The sequence below is a fragment of the Capra hircus genome, chromosome 18 (assembly GCF_001704415.2).
Source record: "Capra hircus breed San Clemente chromosome 18, ASM170441v1, whole genome shotgun sequence".
Taxonomy (NCBI): Eukaryota; Metazoa; Chordata; class Mammalia; order Artiodactyla; family Bovidae; genus Capra; species Capra hircus.
Window position 1 is genome coordinate 54375158 of NC_030825.1, and position 7594 is coordinate 54382751.

Below are 7594 nucleotides of genomic sequence, written 5' to 3' on the forward strand. Positions count from 1 at the left end.
GACCCATCAGCTCTGTGCCCCTGGCACCGCCCTCCTCCAGTCTTTTTCCTGCCATTGAAAGGGGGTTTGGGGGGAGACTGGGCCTAGCTCTTGCTCTGCATAAAGTGGACTGATTCTAGGACTGCACTGCACACACACACACTCCCTCCACACCTCCCCGGAAGGGAACAGAGACGGGGTGAAAACAGGGAACTTTAGTATAAATAAGAGGTCCCAGGGGACAGGGAGGGCCCCCAAGGGGCTTCCATAATTTAACACTCTTCAAAAGCACAAGGAACAGCAAGGGCAGGGCTGGGGCCAGGGGAGGGGTGGGCCACCCCCTGCCCTGCGCACAGGACGGAGGGGCACACTGCAGAGCTGGGGCTCTTGTGGGGGGCAGTTTCTCCCCCAGGAGTGACCAGTCACATGCTGGGGACAGGGAGGCTAACACTGATGTCTCGGAGGAAGGGGTCATTGTACTTGGCAGTGGGTGGGGACGAGGTGGAGGCCACACAGGCCACTACATCCCCCCAGTGTCTGGGCCAGTCTGAGGGACCATCTACCCCCAAATCTGTGCAGGGCGAGGGACCGGAGCAGTCCATCTGTCATGGTTAGTCTCGTTAATACGTTGATCTGTGAGTTCAGCGGGAAGGGTTACACTAGGAGGCTGGGGGTGTGGTGTGGGGGGACTCCGACATCCACGGCTTCACACCACTGTGCCGCTTGGGGAGTTGCCTGGCTGGGAGGAGATGCCCTGGGGAAGAGGAGAGGTGAGACAGGCAAGGGTTAGAGACCACCTGGAGTTCTCACCAGTCCCGCGGGGAGGGAGCCAGGCTGCTGCTACCCTGGCCTTGCCCTTGAACCCACCCCAAACACCATCAGAGAGGCCACTGCTCTGGGCTCAGGAACTTAAATCTCGGCTAGCTTCCCAGTCCCAGCAAGTGGAACTTTTATACAATAAAGTCCTCATTTGAGCCTGAGCAGAGAGGATGGGGAAGGGGTGGGGGAGAGGGAGGAGGGGGGAACTGGGGTCCCCTTCTGACTGGGGGGGGAGGACCTGAGATTCTGGTGGGGAAGGACTTAGGGACAGTCCTACCTCTACCACTGACTCGCTGGGTGACCTGGGCCAACTTCCTTCCCCTGTCTGGGCCTCGGTCTCCTCGTCTGTGAACTAGGGAGATAGAGGGGTCTCTTTCAGGGCTCACCAGCTTCCCCAAATCTCGATGCCCCTGCCTCAGAGACTATGCTTTAAGTTCTAGGGATCCAGGAACCTACAACTCTAAAACTCTTCCAGGGAACCAAGGCACAGCCCTCCCATCTGGCCTCCTGGCCCTCGAGCCCGAAGCCCAAGGAGACTCTTGACACCCCAGCTCCCAAGTCACACAGCACCAAGCCCCAACTTCACTCGCTGGGGCCTCTCTGCACCCCAGAGCCAATCCAGGAGGTGGGCACATCCACCCGCCACCCACCTTCAGGCATCCCTGTCCTCAGAGGTGAGAACGGATAGGAAGAGGCAGTGCCTCACTTGAGGTCACACAGGGAGCCAAAGTGCAAGCTGGAACCCCGAGCCTGGATCCCACAGCCCACGCCTCCGGCCGTGGGCTTGCATCCCAGGAGTCTGACACCCAGGCTGGAAGCTGGGGCCCACAGGCTTAGTCTTGCCCATAGAACTGGACCTGCAGCGTTAGAAACATCTCACCATTCTGGTAAGACCTGGCCATGCGGGGCCCACTGACTGCCCTTCAGACAGCTGGCCCCAGTCTCCACCACTCCCAGAGACTTCTCCTACCTGACCTGCTGCTGATGTTGCCTGGCAAGCATTCTAGAAGCCACTCTAAGACCTGGGGAGCCTTTTTCTGGGACAAGATTTCCATGGCCTCCCCGAACCCCAGGGGGCTGGAAGCTGTGCACTAACGAAGCCCTCTGCCAAGGCCCGCCTCCGCCTGGGTCCTGGTGGGCCGGCGAGGAGAGACTCACCGCCTTGCCCGGCCGGGCCCAGGTGCAGATGAGACCCTCCTGGCAGGCAGTGATGATGCAGTCCTCCAGGAAGAGGAGGACCGTGAGCCGCTCCTGGGCGATCTTCTTGCACACCAGCGGCTCCAGCAGCGGCACCTCGTGGATGCGCGGGCAAAGCGCGGTGCCCAGCACCTTGGCGGGGTCCAGCCGGCTTCGGGGGGCGGGACCGCTGGGCTTGTCCCCGCCGCCCCCGCCCCCACTGCCACCCCGGCTGATGTTGCCCAGACTGTGGTAGCGCTTGTGCTCTTTCTCGGCCCCGCGGTCCCGCCGCTCCTGCAACGTGAGCGTGGCGAAGCGGCCGATGCTGAAGGGCGTGCCGGGCTCTGCCGCCGTGCCCGGGCCGCCCGCCTTGCCGCTGCCCGCGGGGTGTGGAAGGCTGTTGGAGCGGGATAGTGAGCGGGGCAGGGGCCCGGGGCCCGGCTCGCCGCCCCTCGAGCCGCTGGCGGTAGGCGGCGTGGTGCCGGGCGTGCCCGGGAGGGTGCGTGTGCGGGCCAGGGGAGGGTGTGGGTAAAGCACGTCTTCGGTGAGGTCCCACAGGCAGAACTGCGTGTCCTGGCCGGCCGAGCCGAAGCGGTAGGTGATGGAGCCGGCCTTGGGCAGCGGGGACAGGGGGGCGCCCCCGCCGGAGCCTGTGCTCCCAGCCTCCGGCTCCTCCTCCTCCTCGCCACTCCGCTCCCCGTCGGCGCCCGCGGCCGCCGCCTCCTCCGCCCTCGTGGTGTAGGGGTCGAAGGCCACGGCGTTGACCCAGGACTTGTGGCCGTGGCCCCGGGCCACCACGCGGCCCTCGGCGAAGGACCACACGGTGACCAGGTCGTCTTCACCCCCCGTCACAACGTAGCGCCCATCGGGGCTCCAGCACACGCAGAGCAGGCCCCCAAAGTAGCTCTTCATGAGCCCCCGCAGGAGCATGGAGTCGAAGTGGAAGACGCGCAGGCAGCCATCCTGGCTGACGCAGGCCAGGTGCCGGCCGTCGGGCGAGAAGGCGAACTCGTTGAGGGGCCCCTCGCCCACCGCCCACTTGGCCAGCGGGTTGCGGGGTGCCTTGCTCTTGGCGGCGTAGACGGCAAAGCCCTCGCCCTGCTTCAGCAGGCTATACTGGGGCGGCGCCGAGGCGCACGGGTGGCCGACGTTGTACAGGTACAGGTGGCCGCTGGCGTGGGACGCCAGGAACAGGCTCTCTGACTCGGGCAGCCACTTCAGATACGTCACCTTGGTCTTGTCGATGAGCCGCTACCAGGGGAGAGAGCGCGGTTGGGAGAAGGCCACCCTCCCCTGGCCCACCTCCCCCTGAGCCTGGTTCCCAGCAGAAAGTCATCGTCCCCAGCCTGGGTCTCCCGGGAGAGGAGGGGCTGAGGGAAAAGGACAGACACCAGCACGGGAAGGAAGGGGGAGAAAGACTGTGTGAGGGGCACTGTAGAGTCTCAATGTCCCTTCTTCGGCAGGAGGGCAGTCCTGCATTCCAGAGCAACGTCTTCTGTCTAAGCCCCTCTACCATCTTTACCGTGTCGTGCTTAAGGCAAGAAATTGATTCACCGACTATCAGCTCCCCTGAGGGAAGGGACCTTTGCTTATTTGGTTCATTGTTCTGGCCCCACAGCGCAGAGCTACGAAGGTAGGAGCCCTGGAAAGTAGTTCCTGGACTCATCAATGACAACCCCCATCCTATCCGCTGAGCATCTCTGCTCCTTTTTGTCCTCAGCACTCTCTTCCACACCTGCAAGAAATCCTGTGGGCTGGAGCTTCAAAATTCACCCAGAAATGGACCTGTTCTCATCTCCCTGCCACAGAATCCAACCACCCTGGTCTCAGCCCTCATCAGGCTTGTGATGGCCTAACCGGCCTCCCGGCCACCACTGCCCAGGTCTCTTCTCTACACCATTGCCAGAGAGATGCGATTAAAACCTAAGCCAGCAACCTAGCACTCTCTCCCACTCTGAACACACATGGCAGCCTTTATCAGGCAGGGCTCTGGAGAGAACCAAGTCTTAAAGCCCTTAGGCATCCAGTGCCTGTAACAAATTAACTTCTTTCCCAGGTATCTAAGTGGATTCCCATTCTGCATTCTCTGGAGAATTTAGAAATCAATCAAATCGTTTCTGCTTTCTATAACTCAGGTGAACCCGGGTGGCAAGCATCCATGACCTTCCAGACCCTCCATCTCCTCTCCCTTCCGAGTTGTTTCTGAGAACTCCTCTATTACCCTCCCCCTCAACACTGCTCTGGCCACCCAGCCTTTCTGCTCTCCTGCTTTGGGCATCTGTGCTAGCTGTTCCCTCTATGCAGAACGTCCTTCTCCCCAGTAACTTCTCCTGCCTCCTTCAGGCCCTTTATTTCCCTGTCACCTTCCAGTGAGACCTTTCCTAACCTCACCAAGCACTCCCCATTCGCCTCCCCTGCTGGATTTTCATCCACAACTTGCTGACACACAGCATACTTAGGTAGTTGATAACTATCTGTCTCTGCCAGCGAGATGAAAGCTCCACGAACAGAGGGCCCTCTGTTTTGTTCACTGAGATATAATACTCCTAGTGCTTAGAGCAAAGTCTGGCAATGAACGAGAATGCTCAGTTAATATTTTGTGAATGGATAAACTAGTCCGTTTTTAATCCATTCCCCGTTCAACTCACTTTCCTCTGCCATTCATGCTTTCTGTACATGTGGGACACCCTCTCTGAACACAGGAGAAAGAGAGGACAAGAGTAGTTCTGGACACAGAAAAACTCGTCCGCTGACATTTCCCCTTACGCCAGGACTGAGCAATCTCCACATGTGATTTTACAACAGTCCTGTGAGGTAGGGACAGGAATCCCACTTTGCAGTGGAGGAAAACTGAGGCTCAGGAACAGGCACCTTCCCAAAGCCACATAGTGAGTAGATGATGTAGTCCAGAATTTGAAGAGCAAGGGCTCTGGCTTCAAACAAATCCCAACCAGTGACCAGCCTCAGTTTTCTAATTTGCAGAATGGGTCTCACAATCCTAACCTATTGGTTGATGAAAATGCCAGGAGTAATGTGTCCAGCATAGAGCTAACACCGCACAGGGCCTGGGCACCAGAGGTGCACCTGTCATCGCTGGCTGTCATCAGAGTAACTGCTGTCACCCCCCCCAACGTATCTGTCAGTCCTCCCCCGTCTCTCCCTCACCCTGCCCCACTCAGGCCGACACTGCTCCCCAGGCAGCTGTAGTCTCACACAAACAGCCTGCGGGCGGGTGGGGCGGGAAGGAGCTGTGAGCCATGGGGCCCCATAATCACCTCCTCATTGAATAGTTTGCTGGTATCCTTCTTGATGAGATCCAGGTACTGGACTTGGCCGGCTGAAAAGCCCACCAGCAGGGAGATGGTCTCCGTGGCAGCAGTGAACTGGTTGAAGTCATGGCAGGTGGGCTGAGTGCCCTTATAGATCCGCTTGTCAATTGGCTTGTTGAGGTCAATGGACTTGAGTGGTGGGAGAAAACGAGTTAATGGCTTCTACCACTGAGAGGAAGGAAGAGGGTGTTGAGGTTGGGGGAAAAACCACTAAGAGGAAGCAGGGCTAAAGCCCTGAGGGAAGTGGGTAGGTGGATGGGTAAATGAGGAGGGAAGGGGAAACCACAGACAGGAAGGACGACCCAAAACACAAACAGAAGAGAGCGCCAGGCAGGAAGGTTCCCCTGCTGCCACCACATGAGACCACTAAGTGCCTCCTTCCCCAAGCTGGACGCCCCTCCCCACCCAACTTCAGGGACTCTTGCCTACAGTATCAGTGCAGGGTCCCCACAGTTCCTGAGCTTTTATACCTTTCTTGTCCTCCTCCATAATTTCAGCAACTCCCCTAGGTCTTAGCACCACAATATTCCAAGACCACCAAAACTCAGGATCACCCAGTCCCCAGAATGCTAAAGCCCAATGTTGCAGGAGTCTCTTCACTCTGGAGTTCCTAAATCTCAGAATTCTCATCACACAGTTCAGGAACCCATTAAATCTCACAGTCCCCCCAAATTTTAGGTGCCTTGATCACCTCTGAGCTCTCAGGATCCCCAACACTTCCGGAGGCCACCATTTACTCCAAGGGTCTCATGTCCTCTAGGACCGACATCACTTTAGAGACACCTGTCGTACCTGAGGATATCACCTCCATATTTCCCATCAGCTCCAAGATTCTCATTTCCTCCAGCACTGTCATTAATCTCCAGAACCCCAATTTTCTCTACAGTCCCATTCACCTTCATGATCCTTATTACCTCTAAGCCCCAGTCACTTCTAGAATCCTCCTTATCTCTGGGTTCCCTAAGTCCCCCGGACAACCCCAGAATGCAATATCCCTGGGTATCACTTATGAGCCTCCAATTCCAAACACCTGCAAAATGCCTGCCAGCCAGAACCCTGGAGGACCCCACAATCATCTCGAATTCTCCATCACCTCCACAACAGTCACCATCCCAGAAGGCCTACGCATAACCTGGGGATCTCACGTGATCTCAAGGCCTCCCACCACCTCCAGGATGGTCAGCACTCAGGGGGCCTCCACTCACCTTTTAGAACCCTGCATCACCTCCAAGAACCCTTTCCCCCTAGGACTTGCATCACATCCAGGATGCTTGTCTCCGGGCCCTCTGTCATTCAGGTACCCTCCTGTCACTTGTGAATCACCTCAGGGGTCCCCATCCTCTCAGCCTGCACCCAGGGCCCCAAGGTGCAGGCCGCTCACCCGTTGGCTCCCACGGCGACAGCAGCCCGGGTAGAAATAGAGCTCGCGGCCCAAGTTGAAGCAGACGCGGTCTCCCCCGGCGCCCAGCCCCGCGGGCGTGGCGGGCGGCTCCCCGGCCCCGGCGCCGTCGGGCTCCCCGAGACGCACGAGGCTTAGGCGCACAGCAGGCAGCGCGGGCCCGGGCCCGGGGCCTGCAGGCGGAGGGGACGGAGCGGGGCCCGCGGCGCCGGGGCCCGAGGCAGAGGCAGGGCCGGGCTGAGGTTGCGGCGGCTGGGGCGGTGCCGGGGTCTGGGCGGAAGCCGGACCCGATCTGCGGGCGGCGCCGTCGCCAGGGAGCAGCTTGTAGAAGCCCTCGCGGGTGCGGAACTGCGACTTGATTTCCGCACAATCCCCCATGGCGGCGCCGGGGCCAGAGCCGCCCTCCGCGCCGCCCGCCGCCATCTTGGGCGCCCCCCCAACCCCAGCCCCGGACCCCGCTGCTGCCGGACCGCCAGCCCGCCGCCGGGCCCCCTGCCGGAAGCCGGGGTCCGCACCGGAAGAGGTGGGGTCGTCGCCCGGGCAACGCCTTTTCGATTGGCAACAGGGTAGGGAGGCGGGACGACCTCCTGCCGTCGCTCCGGTAACGGTTCTGGGTCTGAAGGCGGGGCTACAAGGTGGGCGCGGCCTTCGTGCCTGCGACCATCTAGTGGCTGGCTGTGGGGGCGGGGCCCTCAGGGAAAGAGGCGTGTCCATAAAAGAGCCATAGTCCCTAGCAACGGCACCCTGGGAACCGTTTGCCTAGCAACGGGAGTACCCTCAAGAGCAGGCCTCGTCCACAACTTGTCCTTCCCATGACGTCACAGAAATGACTTCAGGTGACCCTAATGTCTCCTGAAGACTCCCAACATACACCCTCCAGTGTTTTCCACTT

At 59.8% G+C, this 7594-nt stretch overlaps 1 long non-coding RNA gene across 2 annotated transcripts; it reads right to left on the reverse strand.

Moving 5' to 3' along the window:
• DMWD lies at positions 180-7323 on the reverse strand. Of its 2 annotated transcripts, XR_001919524.1 has the most exons (5): positions 6685-7323; positions 5250-5432; positions 1957-3225; positions 1076-1150; positions 180-733 (listed from the first exon to the last, which is right to left on the reverse strand). It is a non-coding gene; the product is annotated as a dystrophia myotonica, WD repeat containing (long non-coding RNA). The 2 variants fall into 2 exon arrangements; XR_001919525.1 differs by lacking the exon at positions 1076-1150.